The sequence below is a fragment of the Bombus vancouverensis genome, chromosome 8 (genome assembly GCF_051014615.1).
Source record: "Bombus vancouverensis nearcticus chromosome 8, iyBomVanc1_principal, whole genome shotgun sequence".
Classification (NCBI taxonomy): Eukaryota; Metazoa; Arthropoda; class Insecta; order Hymenoptera; family Apidae; genus Bombus; species Bombus vancouverensis.
Genome location: NC_134918.1, coordinates 7,213,041 through 7,229,839, shown reverse-complemented (window position 1 = coordinate 7,229,839; position 16,799 = coordinate 7,213,041). Strand labels below are relative to the sequence as shown.

General features: G+C 38.3%; 1 protein-coding gene across 1 annotated transcript in view; it reads left to right on the top strand.

Annotated features, from left to right (window-relative positions):
• The window catches only part of Cep290 (Centrosomal protein 290kDa), a 170,031-nt gene that overhangs the window by 117,490 nt on the left and 35,742 nt on the right, over positions 1 to 16,799 (top strand). Inside the window, exon 24 of the mRNA XM_076620348.1 lies at positions 5,778 to 5,833. The gene's annotated coding sequence lies outside the window, so the exon portion shown is untranslated. The remainder of the gene's footprint in view (positions 1 to 5,777; positions 5,834 to 16,799) is intronic.

The following is a 16,799-nucleotide window of genomic DNA, read 5'->3' as shown; positions in this document are numbered from 1 at the left end:
AACGAAGTCTTTCAAAAGATTCAAAACAGACATTATATCACTTCCGCGAATGATAATATCAACCGAAAAACGATGACAATGTCAAGTGACCTACTCTGCATATATCATTATTACCAACATTACACCTCGTAATAATATCATCATCTAACATCCTCAAAAAAATAATCAAACAAAGAAAAAAAAAATAAGATGATAATATCAAATACCCGTTCGTACGTACATCGTTATTATCAAATTATTATACTTGATAAATAAGTGGAATTACTATTATTAGACCTGGTAATAATAACCATCATTATCTAACATCCTTTGGTCCCAGAAACAAGGTCCCGCTTGCACCTAAACCCGATCACCTCGAATCCCAGTGTCTACATAGTCTGGATCGCGCACCATCCATCCAGAACGTTTATATTTACGATGGAAGCCGGTTGGATCGTCCAGAACGATCCATCGCGATAATCAATATCCCTGGTTGCGGTTGTGGTAACACGGCGTGAAATTTTCTCCGATCGGTTTCGACGTTCGCGTTCCAGTTCGCGTCCGAGGGCGAAAATAATTCATCGTTCGCTCGTTCGTCTCTCCCCGTAAGCTAAATAGAAACGTCGCTATTAATCTCGCCGCGTAATTGCGACACTGAAAGGGTTAGACTTGTTAGCGCGTCGGACGATATATCGTCCGCGTGCTTAGACGCTAAATTAAACGTTTCGCGGCGAAAATAGCCACCGCTTCGGTTCATCTGCCTTTAATATATTACCGGGACGCGATTCAAACGGGCCAGCAACGCATTGGGAGGGTTCTCACCGGGCCTACCAAACGCTAATCGAACGATAATCCGACCCTCGAATCGATCCACGCCTCGCGTAATCGTTCTACAACCAAGGAAAACGTTTTCCCAAAGTTTCTGAGATGACGAAGTTTGAGCAAGTTTAACCCGTTGCACGATAGATTAATTTATTGCCTGGCAATCCGGAATTACTTATTTCAGATTTTCTAATCTTTTCACGCCAAATGTTGTTCTTCCTTGAGCAAAATTAGTTTTTCAACGAACCCTTTCGAATCTGTGATCCTCAATTGAAGTTTCATTATTTGGCAAGTGCAAGAACTCGGGGGAAAAATGGCAAATAATAAAACACTTATACACGTATATGGAAATACACTAATTAACTCGAATTGTTGTAGTCTCCTACGATCTAACGATATCGTTCGAGGGTTAATTAAATGATATTCTGTATTAACGATGCTTCGATTCTTAATCAAACTCTGTACAAGAAAGAAAGATGAACGAAGAACAAACGTGAAGTAAGATGAAACAGTCATAAAAGATGAGTCTATGGCGAGAGGAAAATTTTACGAATGTTTATATTCGTTCAACCTGATTTGTCATTTGTATTGGTTTCACTTATTCCACAATTTCGGTTTCTTACCTATGCTAATGTACATCTAGGCGAATATGGTGGAAAAAATTTCGAATAGAAATTAAGATACTTCGAAAGGTATTACGCAATGAGAACAGGTATTTATAACTAGAAACATTTTTGAATGTATTATTCTGCTTCGTACGTAATTTCGACAGATTTCTCTCGCTCTAATGACAGATTAACATTCTACTGACATATCAGACTTACGTTCGTGCATATTATGCATGAATTACGTAATACAAATTGCTGCAATACATCGCATACGTAAGAATAACCGCAGAGACATTCTTATAAATGATTCTGTCCAAACGAAAAAGGATGCGCGCAATCAAGTGGCTTCGAACTCTAATCCTAAATAATTGTAGGTTAACTCTTCTCCCTTAACGTTCGCGATCAAAATGGATGGTTGCAGTGGTACCTAACCTCTTAAAATCCATCTCAAAAACCGAAGACATTTGGTAATAAGATAAGAATTACCTAAAAATTATTGTATTGTAGATGATTTGTATGGCATTCTTGTGCTACTACATGTTAAAGCATGTACACGCTATTTCCACTGTATTTTCCCAACGTACCTATGAATAATTTCCTTTATTCACGGTATAATCGAATTATTGTTATTATTACCTATCATTGCAGAAGTATAATAGATATAACAGATACAATACAATACTTTAGATATTTTATATATTCTTTTCATATTATTCGCATTATGCGAATTTTTCAATCTTTAGCTGTTTACCATCAGATGTCGCCACTGCAGTAGCAGCATTTCTGTCTTTGAAGTCAGATGAGGCGATTCTAGTGGTAAATATTTATTGCTTCGGTCAGTTGATAGTGAAAGGAAACTATGCCGACCGAGAAGGACTAATTTTTTCCCCATAAAAACATAAAAATTCGCAGTTTTCTTCGACTAATCCATTTGATCAACGTGGTTTCTCAAGGGTTCGTAACACTAAGATTAACGGTCGACATTAGGAGGTTAGGTGCGCGAACCGCCGCGTGCTCGCACTCTCGCGATCGTCCACGATCGCCTGTGCTACCAGAAACACCGATACTGACCACTTCCGACGAGCTACGTCGGACACGAGCAATTAATTCGAAACGATCAGGTCCCGTTTACGCGTTTAATTGCTCCACATTCGCGGGAACAGTTATACAATTGTAAGCAACGTACGTGCACGATTTTACGCGCCTCGTCTATTCTTTCTAGCGCGAACTGCTGGCTAAACGCGTCGAAAGAAAATACCGTGAGCGCCGGGCGTAGCTTTTGTTCGGCTACCGGTATGCTCTTTTCGCCGTTTTGTTTCGTTTGGTAAAAGGATAGAGAAACGGGCGCGCAGCAAGGAACACGGTATCGTGTATGTAGGCCAGCTGAAACGAAGCGTCGGAATAAAGCGAGCCGACTGAAAGCTGGCACGGATTCGACGAGAGTGAACGATTTGGACGGTGTTCACGGCTAACGGGGAGAGCCTCGATCGACTTACCGGTCAGGTGGACCCAGACTCGGGTGGAATCGATGGTTAAGAGAGGAGCAATGGAGAGTGATGGGTACGCTGCGGACTTTTCTGCGTTTATAGAAATAGAGGATGGTCGTACTCCTTCGAAGTGTCGTACCCCTTCAGACACATAAAATTTTGATAAGGTATCATAAAAATACAATTGTTCGTGGCAAGTGTGATGGGAAAGTTGTGGACGAATGCAAATGAAGCTGGAAGATGCTCTGAAAGGCAAATTGGAACTTTCCGACTTCGAGCGATCATAACCTAGAAATGAATGCATCAAATGCAGATATTTGTACAACACGTAAAAATTCTAAAAGCATGTTCTTCAAACTGATAATTAATAGCAATAACACGCGACATATATAAATTGAAGGTAGAAGAATGTATTATATACATGTACGATACGTATATACAGTGTTCAGATAAAATATTTGTACATTATCATATACATGTTATGTCCACATTAATTAATTTGGTTCATGAATATTAAATTTTGTATAATTCAGCAACACTTTCGCATGAGAACAAGAGTTTGATATTGTGAAAATTGAACATAGGTTCTGATAAAAAAAAAAAGAGAAACGGTTCATCGAAAGGTAAGGGGATATGCCAATAGCTTTTTGTGGACACTGAAATATGCAAAAATGTAATAGAAAATACGAGTATATAGTACAAAACAACGCTTTATCCAGGCTCCACGTTCTTTTTTATTGTACTTATAAAAATATAATTTGCGTAAATATTCGCAGTCCAGCAATGGATTTTTGGAGGTTATGTTAGGTTGAAATATACGACTGTTTTAACGATTTATATTTCAGTAAATCTGGAAAAGGGGAATCGTGGGAAATGATAGATTTTGAAAGCGGTGGATGATGGAATATTGATGCAAAATTTGGATTCCTTCGGAAAATTTGGGTCTTCGTTGTATGAGGTTTGAACGGCGTCATTCTTCGCTTCCACTTTGATAACGAATTTACGATAGGCTTATGGCATGATTCGTTTAGTTCGCGTATTTACATTTTATAATACTTAGATATTGACTCCTGGGTAGATGTCATATGGAACGGATATTTCATTTAATTAATTTATTACGATCAAAACAGTAAATACTCCATTTTATTTTCTTACGGTGCAATATAGGATCATTCTGTCTTTGGCCAAGAAAAATTTGTCGCCATATTCCGTGTTCCGCTATTTCTTTTGGCGTTGACGAAGGTGTATTACTAGGCAACCGATAAGTAGTTTCTGGGAAGAATGGATAGATATCCGGGAATCCGGTCGGATATCGATCAGCAAACTCGCTTTCTATTTCACGTGAGAGATAAGGAGATAAGGCGCGCGATATGTAGGACAGAGTATGTAAATCAATAAAGGAGACGGCGCGTACGTAATCCCGTGCGAATTATCACGCGAGATTTGTCTTCTTTTATCCTTTTGTTTCCTCGTTAATCGACATTATGCAGTTAGGTTCGCGATAAACTGAACTCGGGTTACCGGACTGAGGCAGTTCCGTGTACAGTGGCGAGCATGTAAATTGGAGAAGTCCTTATACCAAATTCCACTTGATTCTGTTTGTAATTATTATTCGAAATGAAAATGTGAAAGCTGCGTTGTACTTATAATTGATGGTACTCCAAATGAAAAATCTATTCTCAAACCTTATATTATGAAAAGTATTACTTTTAAAAAATGGAAAAAAAACGTTGAATTTAAAAGCACGTTTTGCTGTTTACTATGTTTGCTACTGTATTTTGCGAAAGATATATAACATATTTACCTTTATTGGTAATGGATTTGGTTATAAGAAAGTGATCATTTCTATGTTAAACAAAACAAATTTTTGTTGTAAGGTAAGTAGGGATTTTTTTCTTAATAGAGTCCTGTTAATTGTAATTGAATAAAGTCAAATTACTGTTATTTTTACTATTATTACTATTATGTTGAACACAATAATCCGTTTGTACGAAAACAGAGGAATTTTTGTGTAAGGAATCAAATTTACGTATTACAAGGTGTAGTAGAGTAAAGATTAAAAGAGAAGAATTTTATCTTTTGATTTTCTTGCATCGTTACTGATTTTCATAGGAAAAGAATTTTTCTGGAATGCAAATTAAGGGAATAAAATACGTACTTATCTGTAGATTGATTATACAATGGCATATTTAAGGTTTGAAAAACAAGTTATGTAGGGAAATTTGGATTGGATTATCAGTAATTGGAACATTGTTGCAAGCAAACATGCAAATTTTATGGATACAGGTTGAAGGGAAATCGATAAAGGAGGCATAGATTTCTTCGTCTCGTCAAGAACCTCTCTTCGAACTTCAATTTCCCTTCGATTGACGATAACAGGAAGCTTCCTGTTGTAAAAACCGTTGTAAATTTTCAATGTCTTTGCGTGACGAACTGCACCCAACTATCTTTCGATTAACCTATTATTTGGAATGCTTTTTCTTTAATGTAAATATAACATTATACGTAAATATATGTATAATATAAATGACATTAATAAAGTATTTAGTACAGCAACTGGAAATCAAAAGAATTGTAATTAACCAAGAAGAATACATCGACATTCATCAATGACGAAATAATATAATAATAGATATTTAGAAAAGACAATTTACCCCATAACTAAAGTTACTAATTTAACAAAAATAGTACAACAGTTTTGTTTGGTTTTGGTAAAAGTATAAAGTGTTTGGCAAACACTATAAAGAGATTTATTAGTTTATTCTTTTTTGACTTAATTTTATACAACGTTGATAAATCGTTCACACCCGATTGGTCCTTTCGTTGCCAAATTTCCGTAAATATTTAGCCAAATTCTACAAGTTCTCATTTGTTCCAGTAGAATTGTTCGGAGCGTTCGGATCGAGCTGCAGGACTCTCACCGCGCCCAGTACACATGTAAGTACAATGCACAAGCATCTCTCACGTTCAACTCGTGTCTGGGCCGAACGCGACAGAAGAAACCCGGTAAAACCCAACAGACCCCTATGACATATAACGATGAAGCTTTAACATCCATCTCGCTGCACCCCTTTATATCTGCATCAACTACCCGATCTTTAACCCTTAGCCTTATAATATCGATTATCCAGTCACATTCGTGGCACGAATTATGGTTACGATTCAACCGATAAAATAGATTGTATTTGTAATAAAAAATTAATGTTAACTTCGACTCTTCGTTGACGATTACTAAATACGTATAAATTACAAATTAACGAGTGCCAGTATAGTAAAAACTGCGCGTAATTTCGACTACACATCTTTATTATTTTCACTAGGAAAAAAAAGTAGTTAATATTCTACAAACGTTAATAAATATACGTTCAAAGATACGATCCAAAAAAATTCCTTATAGTTTGTTTAGAAAGAAATCTGCAGAAATATCTAAAAAATAGCGTAAGGAACCATAATAAACCTATAAGAATCTACTAAGGAACTCGTATAGCAAGGGGGTTAGGGCCGCGTCAAGAAGTCCGTTCCGGGAGATTTGTGAACCCCGTGCGTGTCAGCCGACCATGCATCGTCATTCAATTCCGGTCAGCACACAGAAGGTTGATTCTATGCCACCGTGCGGCGTCGTGCGCAATCGGCACGCTCGGTCGGTCGGTCGCGGTGGCTCGCGCGCGCGTGCTCGCGTCTATATCGGGATTTTTGTAGCGGTTTATCATTTTTGTGCCTGCCCCCCTTTTACACCCCACCATGGTTTATTTAAAGTGTCACGAAGGCGAAGGCGTGCACGCGCATGCGCTCGTGCACCACCCGATGTTGGCCAACAGGCTGTTACGGGCCTTGCACCGGCCGTGTTGCCAAACCGGCATTACGTGTGTGGGTGCGACCGTCTGTTGGTTGTGTGTACGTGCGTGAATAAGGCCTTCTGTGTGTCGCATGAGAAGGAGCGCGCGCGCGCGCGCACGTAACGCCATTCTCCAACGCGGTGCCAATCAGTGGCGGAACTGCAAGCCGGTGCATCCGAGAGTACACGCGTCCGTGGATTTCCAATCTTCTCTCTATCTCTCTCTCCCTCTCTCTCTCTCTCTCCTTCTATTTTGTTTTTAAAGCTTTACATACTGAGTTTCTTATCTTGGTCTTTTTACTTTTATGGTTTGAAACAATTGAGACAAGCTTGATGATTGATTTGGTTGGTTTGAAAAAGTTTAAGGCTGCTGCTTTATGTTCGGTTCCTTTCTTTCTAAATTCGAATTTTGCGTATGATTTGGTTGGTTTGAGAAAGTTTAGGGCTGTCGTTTTATGTTTAACTCCTTTTAATTCTATTAAATTGGGGTTTGGGTATGGGTTGGGTTTGGAGACTGATTTGGTCGATTTGAAGATGTTTGGAGTTGTTGTGTCGTATATGCTTTCGTTTTCTTCCTTCAATATTCTCTTAAGCTTGGAAGATTGATTCGACTTTACTGATTAACTTAATCGTGGAAATTATTCCCTCATCTGTCGTATAATCATATATTTACCAAAACCAATATTGAAAATAATTTGTTGAAATCCAAGTTACATGAAATACGTACAACTCGTCGCACAATCAATACATGCTGCTTTACAGCAGAAGTTTCCATCCGATGTTGAATGGAGATAAATTACAATAATGGGGTAAACGATGAATGTTAAATTACTAGGTTGCCGGCGAAAGATACGGGGTTCATTTCTGAAGATAAAATCACACATGGAGCGTGTATGAGTAATTGTACTTTAAAGTACGGTTCGATATTCGTGGCACTTGACGGTAGAGGTTGCAGTAGATCGGAGAAAATCGAGTCTTTTTTTTCCTAAGTATGCGCTATTCCAGGAGCAAACTTTCTATTACCTTCGTATACCGACTTACTAATAATGTTTTTGTTCCAGTAGGTATTAAGAAGTCGATAGTAAAATTCCGTATAACGTTGCGATTTCTAATATCGAGCTGTACGAGTCGAACGTATAATTGCGCGTATTCCATTCGTATTTTTAATATTTTCACTTGCATTATATATTATATTATATTTTTTACCTATGTATTCCTAGTTACGTTGATGCTTTATCGACTACATTCTCGTCAAACTTGAAAGATTTATTCCTGGAAAGCAAAAGATAACCGGATCGATAACAATGCAAGAGAGCACGATAAAATTAAACACATCGTATTGGATAATAAAATAACCAGAATAAAGCATCAAATGTTATTTATTCTTTTTTTTTTATATTTTATTCTGATTCTTTTATTATTCAATAAACTATGCTTAACTGTATCGCGTCCTTTGCATCATTTTCACAAAAATTCCAAACTGCAAGATGCTTCATGCCCGATGCTTCAACTTCGATACTTTAGCTAAACAGTCTGCATTCTTTATCTACATCTCGGCGATTCCTTCCCACAGCCATATTAATTTCCCAAAGCACACAATCCTCGTCCGAGCAATCCATCCCAGGACAAGCTAAACGCCATTGTCCACGATCGAGGAAGAAACGTATTCATCGAAGGTAACGGGACACGCCGTTTTCCCAGATACTCGACTCGCGGTTACGTTTTCGCCGTTGCCCGTTACGTTCGTTTCATTCGAATACGAGCACGCTGTTCTATTCAAATCGGACACAAAGAAAGGCTAGAGGAAGAACACGGACCGCGAGCGTACGAATCACGATCGCGATCGCCTGCTGAATTCAGACAATCTTACGATTTTCACGAAGAAAATGTACTTTCTGAGGGGATGACGAGTTTTATTGACTCTTGTGCGTCGAACAATAGGATTGTATAATCGTATTCGATAAATCTAATATTACAAAACTCACGAATTGGGTATTAGGCAAACGTAAATTCATCCTATTTTTATATTCATTATTTATATCACTTTCTACTTCACCGAAAAATACCGGAAACGCAACGAAAATGTCTCTTTATTCTTTGATACGTTTAAAATTTCGGAAAAGGTACTAATATCCACTGATTATATAAAATTCTTATCAGAATGATCGTCGAAATTTAACTTTAAAAAGACACGGGATTTGTGGAAATGGAGTTAGTAAATGTTGAATTTATGGAAGCTAATAAATTCATATCACGGTACTTTATCATTTAAAACAAGAAAACCTTGGAAGTTTGAAAACCATAAACATAACTGTACAGTGTACAGTGGCTACAACAAATTTTTTAACACTATCGTACTTATCATACTTACCATCGTACTAGCATTTACATACCAATTAATTAAATCCGAAGGTATTAAATCTCGTATCATTTCGTTAGACTTACATTATCGTACATACGTTTGTATAACGTGATACCTGGCAGAAGAATATTTCTCAGATTATTAAAATAAAGGCATATACGAATACTTTTTACTGCCACTGTATGTACGTTACACGGTATATATAGATCTACCAATTCGACAAAAAGTTACAAAATCCATGTCACGAACGTGGCATAAATCAGTCGTAAGTCAAATAAAAGTCTGTGAATTTCAATAATTATATCGATAAGATAGCATTGGTAAGAACAGAACCGCGACGTGTTTTCCATTATATCCACGACGATCGATAAACGGTCGATCGGCATGAATAATTCATCGAGGCGTATTAATTCGAACGCGTCACGTCGATCGAGAGCTGTTCATCGGCGAATTAACGCAGCGATCGATCTCGATCCGATGATAGCCGAACCGTTTAACGGCGAGAGAGGTTCGATAAGCGCATCTTTCGCGGTATTCCGATTAGAATCGATAACGGATCTCAACTTTCAGTTGCCAGCTTGTTAGGCGACGATAGCTCGGACCACGTCATCGTATTTGCCCATCGAACGAAATTCTTTTTTCATATGAAGCGTGACGAGTCCGATGTTCGATGCACGTGACGAATCGATGTAGAGACCCAGAATTTTTCACGCAACTTCGTATAGCTCGGTTCGGTTTAACTCTATGCAGAAGTAACAAATCCGTCATTCGCGACAGATGTCGGATTTTTCTGTCTTTGTAATTACCAGACTGCGGAGTTTTATTCCCTTTCGTGGATTTTTACGAAACCGAAAGATATAATAATGCAAACAATGCATATGTATAATGTACAAAATTGTGTAAATAAATCCTTGATACGGTACCCATTAGAATATTTAATAAATAAAACAGTCGCCTGTCTAGGTTCTATATATCTTTAGCTATGCTCATAAAATTATAAATTCGCATACAAATCCATCGTCTACTAATTAGTTAGAAATTAATTATCTAAAAATCCTCCAGATATTTCTCGTATTCAAAAGACGAAATTTGCGATCTTGCACGGCCAGAGAAACCAAAAATTGCTTGACAAATTACTTATACTTTTATATATTAGATGAAGTATATCTACGAATACTTTTCGTCATATCTCTTTACGGAATCGGGAAAATCAAAACCTCGCCCAACGGATATCTTATTCACGAAAATCTTTCACCGATAGAATCAGGAACCTGACGGAACGGTTTAATTCCTCGTTAATCATCGACCAACTGAAAACATACCAAAAGTTTCAATTTCCCAAGTTTGTACGCGCGATCGTGATCTCGATGCAATTTAGATAAAACCGCCGGCTCCTCCAACATTGCTGGAGTGCGTGGCGCGTATAAACGCGTTAAGTTTGCCGCTAGAACGAGTGTTCCGGTTTTACTCGGATCGGTAGATCACCGAAAATAAAGTGGCCACGGTGGCACGCAGGCGCCACTGTATAACCAATACGATGGCGCGTATTGTGCGACATAAGGGAGGTAAAAATATACATGTGCATGCATATGGGAGAACGGGTGGCTCGATTTTTGTCCCACGATTACTCGTTCGCTTCTTTCGAATCGAATTCGTTCGAGGGGTTCGTCCCCTATCGTTCGACGAGTATACAGGGTGTTGCAAAAAAAGTAGGAGATATTTAGAAGGTGTGATTCCAAACATAAGAACAATGTATAAGTACGAAAGCGTCGTTTCAGCGTTATTTTTCCAGTTATCGTAATGTACATGGAGGTACTCGTTCTCTATATTTAGCATTTGCTATTTTATTGTAGGTTACGGTGACTGCGAATATTTCTGGCTGCCGTTACGACGATTGTGAGACCGATCGAAGATCTCTCGTAGACAACGCTGTAAGTGCAAATATTAAAAAATGCTGCCCTTTCATTTTAATGTACTGCGTGCCTATGGGAATACCGTAGTATAGAATTTAAAAGCAATTTCTATTTGTAAGTAATTACTGGTAGCGTTAAAAGGTAATACCATCGGTACGTTCAGTATCTTTGTATAAAACAGCGTAAGTTCCATTAAGCTGGAACTCGTGCATATTAAATATCTGTAGGAGAATTTTATAACAATTCTTAGTCGCAACATTACGAAATATACTTTTCTAATAAAAATAAAAAGAACATCTTGAACAAATATATGTATTGTTTTTATATTTACATATAATGCTTGCAAATTTAAACGAATGGCACGTTCGGTTTTCTCAACAACCAAGAGGTAGCACGTACAGACTTTTCTGCAAATACAATTCTTGTTCCGATGAACTTTCGCTATATCATATAATAACGAAAACAAATGAAATTTTCAAAATAATTTTATAGTCGGAGGAGCTTTTTCCCTCCGTTTACACTCTCCGAACAAATTCATACTTCAAGTACGTAACAGTGACTAGAAAAATTCTTGACACATTGTATCCATTACAGGATTTGCATAACTAAATAGTACGTTGTATACAAGGCAAAGTGTAACAAGTGTTAATCGATCAACTTTACTTATTTATCGTTGCTATTGTTGGAAAGCGCACACGCATAAACATAATACGTTATCAATGCGAAAAGCGGGAAGTTGGAAGCTGAAAATTCGATGAAATTAAAATAACCTCGGAATATCTAATTCACAATCAGGCAACGTATTTAATTTAACCGGTAAGCTACGCCCGGTAAACGAACTTAAATTTAATCTGCCTGGTGGAAAACGGGGCAATTTAAATTAAAAAACTCCGTGCATTGTTTCCCGCGCGACTTTCGCTAGTAGTTTTCAACTAAAGCGGAAGGATAAAACGAATCACACGTTTCTACGTCGATACGGGACGGACGAAAATTTCCAGGCGTGTCGCAAAATTTCGCCTGACGTTTTAGAGATTTTAGAGTCGATGGAGTTGGTGGCTGCCGTGATTTCACGCCGCGGAACGCAAGGCAGCGAACGCGACCAAATAATAATTGTAAACATGTTTCGCTCATTACGGCCGCCTGGATTTCACGATCGATATAGACGCGTTTGAACGGAAGCCATTGTAATCGGTATGAAAGCTGCCATAGATTTTCACAAGAGAGAGAGTCGCGCTACGACGTTTCGTCTTCACTGACACGGATAGAGAATCCGGGTGCAGCGGCAATCCTTTTTTTCATTCTCTCTTTTTCCTTCTTTTTCTCCTTCTCCACGGTTACCCATGCTGATCGAACCATTTTTACATACTTTCCAAAGGTACCTCTTGTCATAGAATGTTCGAATGCTAGGTATACGCCGTTTAGTGCGTAGTACTTTTCGCGTTTCTCGTATCTTTGTGTGTATTTGTGGTGCTTCTCGTGTACGTTGATCGATCGATACACATTGGATATCGTATGCTCTTCAAACGTTTGCTAGAAGTTGAATTAAATTTTTCGAATTAAAACTATCGTCATTGTAAAGATCAACATCGATCAATGTATCGATCAATGCGCATGAAATATCATTTACCAGCCAGGTTTCCAATAGAACTGTAAAACTTTCTCGAATTAGAGTAATTACCATAAAAGACTAATAATTTTTTATTGACCAATGCACATCAAATGATATTTACTGTTCAGATTTCCAATAAAACTCTACAAATTTCTCTAATTAGAATAATTATTAAAAAGTCGAATATATCTAAATTATCCTCTACCTAGCAATACACCTTATATGTATATGTATCGTTTACCTAAACTTGCAACGAGAGCCCAAACGGTGTTTCGAAATGGAATAATCAAATGACGGAAAAAGATAGCGATGCCGATTGTTTCGAAGGTTCCAAACGATCATTCCAACGAGACGTACAGATACGAAAAAGGAATTTAAAAAAGGGACTCGCGCATACTTCCGACGAAAGTACAACCTATATAACAGCATCCATTTCTCAGCCGCGTTTGGTCCATTTTTACTTTACATCCAGAAAAATGCCTGGAAAGACTATTTCCCGGCTGTCCTCCCTTTTCCAAATAATCACACGTAATGAGAAACACGTGTCTTAGCCCTAAATTTAGCGTAAGTTCATCGACGGGAACGCGCGAGGCGTAACCGGAAGAAAGAGCAGTCGCGTACCAGCGAAAGAGTTGTCGTTCTACGTGAAACACAGTGCGCGAGTTGTCGATCGGTCAGAGAAAGGGCCGCGTCGATCGGTGTTCACTGACAAAAGCGGACGCTTCCGGCGAACCGGAACCACGAGGAGACCGGCGTCACCGACCGAGCACGCTATTTAAGAAACGACGTGTGTGGAGGAGGAAGTGCGCCGGAAGTCGAGGAGCAAGGGTCTCCTTCGTTCACAAACGCCGCGTGGCCTTGTGCTATAAACGACTTTTAAAGAAAAAGAAATTGAATGAAGGGAAGGAAGTGTTGGTAAAGGGAATCGTAGGGTGAGAAAGAGTGGAGCTCTCGAACGATTTTGTGAAATAGGATTTGGAATTTAGGAATTTAAATAGCCTGTAGGAAGCTTTGACAATGGGAGCTGCTTACAAGCAGATGGCAAGAACTGTGAAATCTCGAACGATGCGGCTGTGTGCGCGTTCGACGCTTTAGGTTGCTGGTAAAACAACCCCAAAAGGATGCATCTTGCCCTTTCTTTTCGACAAATTAATCGACAAATGACGCTCTTCGTGTTCCACAGTGGTAATTACTTGGTGTTTCGAGGTTCTTATGTTTGGAACGTTTCTGTTGCAATTTCTGTCTGTAAAATTGTAGAAATATGAGACAAGAGTAATAGGATAAGTAAAAATACGCCATATATCCAAATTCTTCTGGGGCTGTTTCACCATCGACCTAAAGCATCTGATGACACGTTGCACACACAGCCAGTTCATCCGAGATTTCGCAGCTCTTGCTATCTCCGTGTTAGTCAAATATTTTTAGAGACTGGAATCGCGATGTTCAACGTATTTTCTATTTTTCTAATTACCGAGATACGCAAATGCTGCTAGCAAAATTAACGACGGCTCTTATATCGAAACAGCGATATAAAATAATTCTTAGGAACTGGAATCACGACGTTTAACGTGTATTTTTGCTTTTCAAATTACAGGAATACTCAAGCGCTGTCGCAAATTAACGAGGACTTTTATATTGAAACAGCGATATAAAGTAATTCTTGAAAACTGAAATCGCCACGTTCGGCGTGTTTTTTTTTCCTTGTTTTCGAATTTCGCTGAAATATGCAAGTACTGTTGCAAATTAACGACGACTTTTATACCGTCACAGCGATATAAAATAATTGCGAATTTTTATTTACGTCCATGATACATCATTTTCATTAATCACAGTCATCTATACAGTACGATATATCGAAGAATGTATTACAGAGGTCGATCACGAAACTCTCTTCGTACGTGAGCGAAAAATTGATACTTTGCATTTGAAATGTAATCGTAGATTTTTCCTTATGAATACTAATTTTCAGTTCTATTGCTGTTAGGATTAGAAGATGGTGAAAATCGTCAAATTATTCGATTACGATCTTTTCGCTGGTTTTTAATTTTCAAAGCGGCATCGTGATTTATTCGCAGCACACGTCTAACATGTAATACCGCAAATATGTCCATCGTTGCAGCACACGTAGAGAACCAACAGGCTCGAATACGTGCGATACTTGTCGCGCATGTCCGTCTTGCACGTTCCTTCACCTAGGTGCGCAATGTGATCGATACGATTTCGTTGATCCAAGAAAGGATCCGCACAAAGACGTAGCGGTATCTTTCGTTAGCCTTACGTTACTAGGATAGCGTGTTCGTTTCGCACATTTTTACGCCAGCAATTTTTCTTCTTAGCTCTGTTACGATCAACGAATTTCAACAAACTTTTAATCTCTCGTGCATCAAGATAGGCTAAAATTCCAACGAGAAATGCACATTTTTCGCGCGATTCCCTCATATATTTCTTAAATCGAAGAAACTTTTTCAACGACAAAGTAATCGAAACTATCGAGTCGAAAGTGACGTAAAGACTGTAGCAAGAAACTTCGTCCCATCTGAAGAAATACTATCCTCAGATTTTTTATATCCTCGTATTTTACTATTTGCATTTTTTACATTTTACTATTGGAATTGAATTTCGAACGTTCTTCCGTTGTTTTCTATGGCAGAAATTTCGACTTTTGTGTGCCGCCAGAATTTGAATGAAAAATCGCCGAAAGGAAAATCGCTGGAGCGTCGTCTGCTTTTGTGTCTTACAGCTTCTTCCAACGTATTACAACGTTATTGCGGAAGGTTGGGGCTAAAAAAATGGTGGATGCATGTTGTACGTTCTGTTCTGGCGTAAAAGTCAGCTCTCTTTTATTAGTCTCGCCGTCTAAGTGACTCCTTTCACTGAAATAATCGTACGACACCGAGTACCCTTCTAAAACGGCTTCAAATAACCCTCATCCTTTTAAGTAATTTTTCTGAAAGGGGTTGTAAAACTCGCCTATCTTACTCGTATGCCTAATTCCACTAGTTTTGCCGTAGCATCTCGATTCTGTAAGAACGCGATTCTCGTCGCTTTCCCCTCGTTCAAGACTATTTCCCGTAATTTTCATAAAATTTTGCTTCTCCAGCCATAACGATTCGCTCTTAAAACGAACAAGAAGAACACACTTTTGCTTCTCGGCTGCAATTAAACGTGTGAATAATATTTATCTTTACGTAAGAAAGCATCGATCGTTTCTTTTCCAATCGAATTTCTCTCGATGTTAAGAAAGAGATTTATGTAAGAGTGCGATAAAGTAAAAGTTACTTTCGAAAGGGCAGTTCAGAGGTGATGTTGAAAAATTCGCTGACGTTTCGCCTCTGAAACGTTGCTTTCGTGGCATCTATGAAACTCCAAAACATCGACCTAAAATTAAAGTAGACTTTCATGTTCTTTCAAGAAATCTGTACTACGTCTAAGAACCATTTTTTATATACGATGTATAATAATGTAAAAAAGGAAAGGAAAAATAGATACTTTGTAATTAATTTATAACGAAGCCAGATGTACGTAATCGTATGACCAACGTGATTGTGTAACTGACGTGACTCTAAGTAAACATACGATCTTGACTTTTTGTCATTCTATGCTAAACTGAATATCACGGTAATTATACGAGATTACGTACGTCTGAATTCATTATAAAGTAATTATAAACTACAGATAATAGCATAATTATAGAATAAACCGAGAGTTAACCTAACCATAGACCTGACGACATATATTATTCAGTACATTCCGTAAATAATCTCCACGCTTCAGAAATCTGTCCATCCTAAATATACAAATATTTATGCGAATCCCCAATATATCGCATAACGGATAACGGAACTAGATAATTATTTGCATATTCGCCAAGCGATAATTTGCTCGATGAACAACTAACTTTAACCGGATAGAACGAAATATGAAACGTGACTGGTATCTCAAAGTACCCGATACCTGATCTAATAGTAAAAAAAAACTATTAGATCAGAAAACATCTCTGAAATCTTCTGTGATTCCCACGGAACCCTGGAAAGCTATCGGACCATCGATGTCAGACACGTCCAGCATAGTTGATCGAATCCGGGTGAAAAAGCGAAATAGTATCTATGGATGACAGAAACGTTCGTTGTAGAAACCGACGTCGATCGAGAGGCAACGCTGTTCTATCCGGGTAATGCTAATCG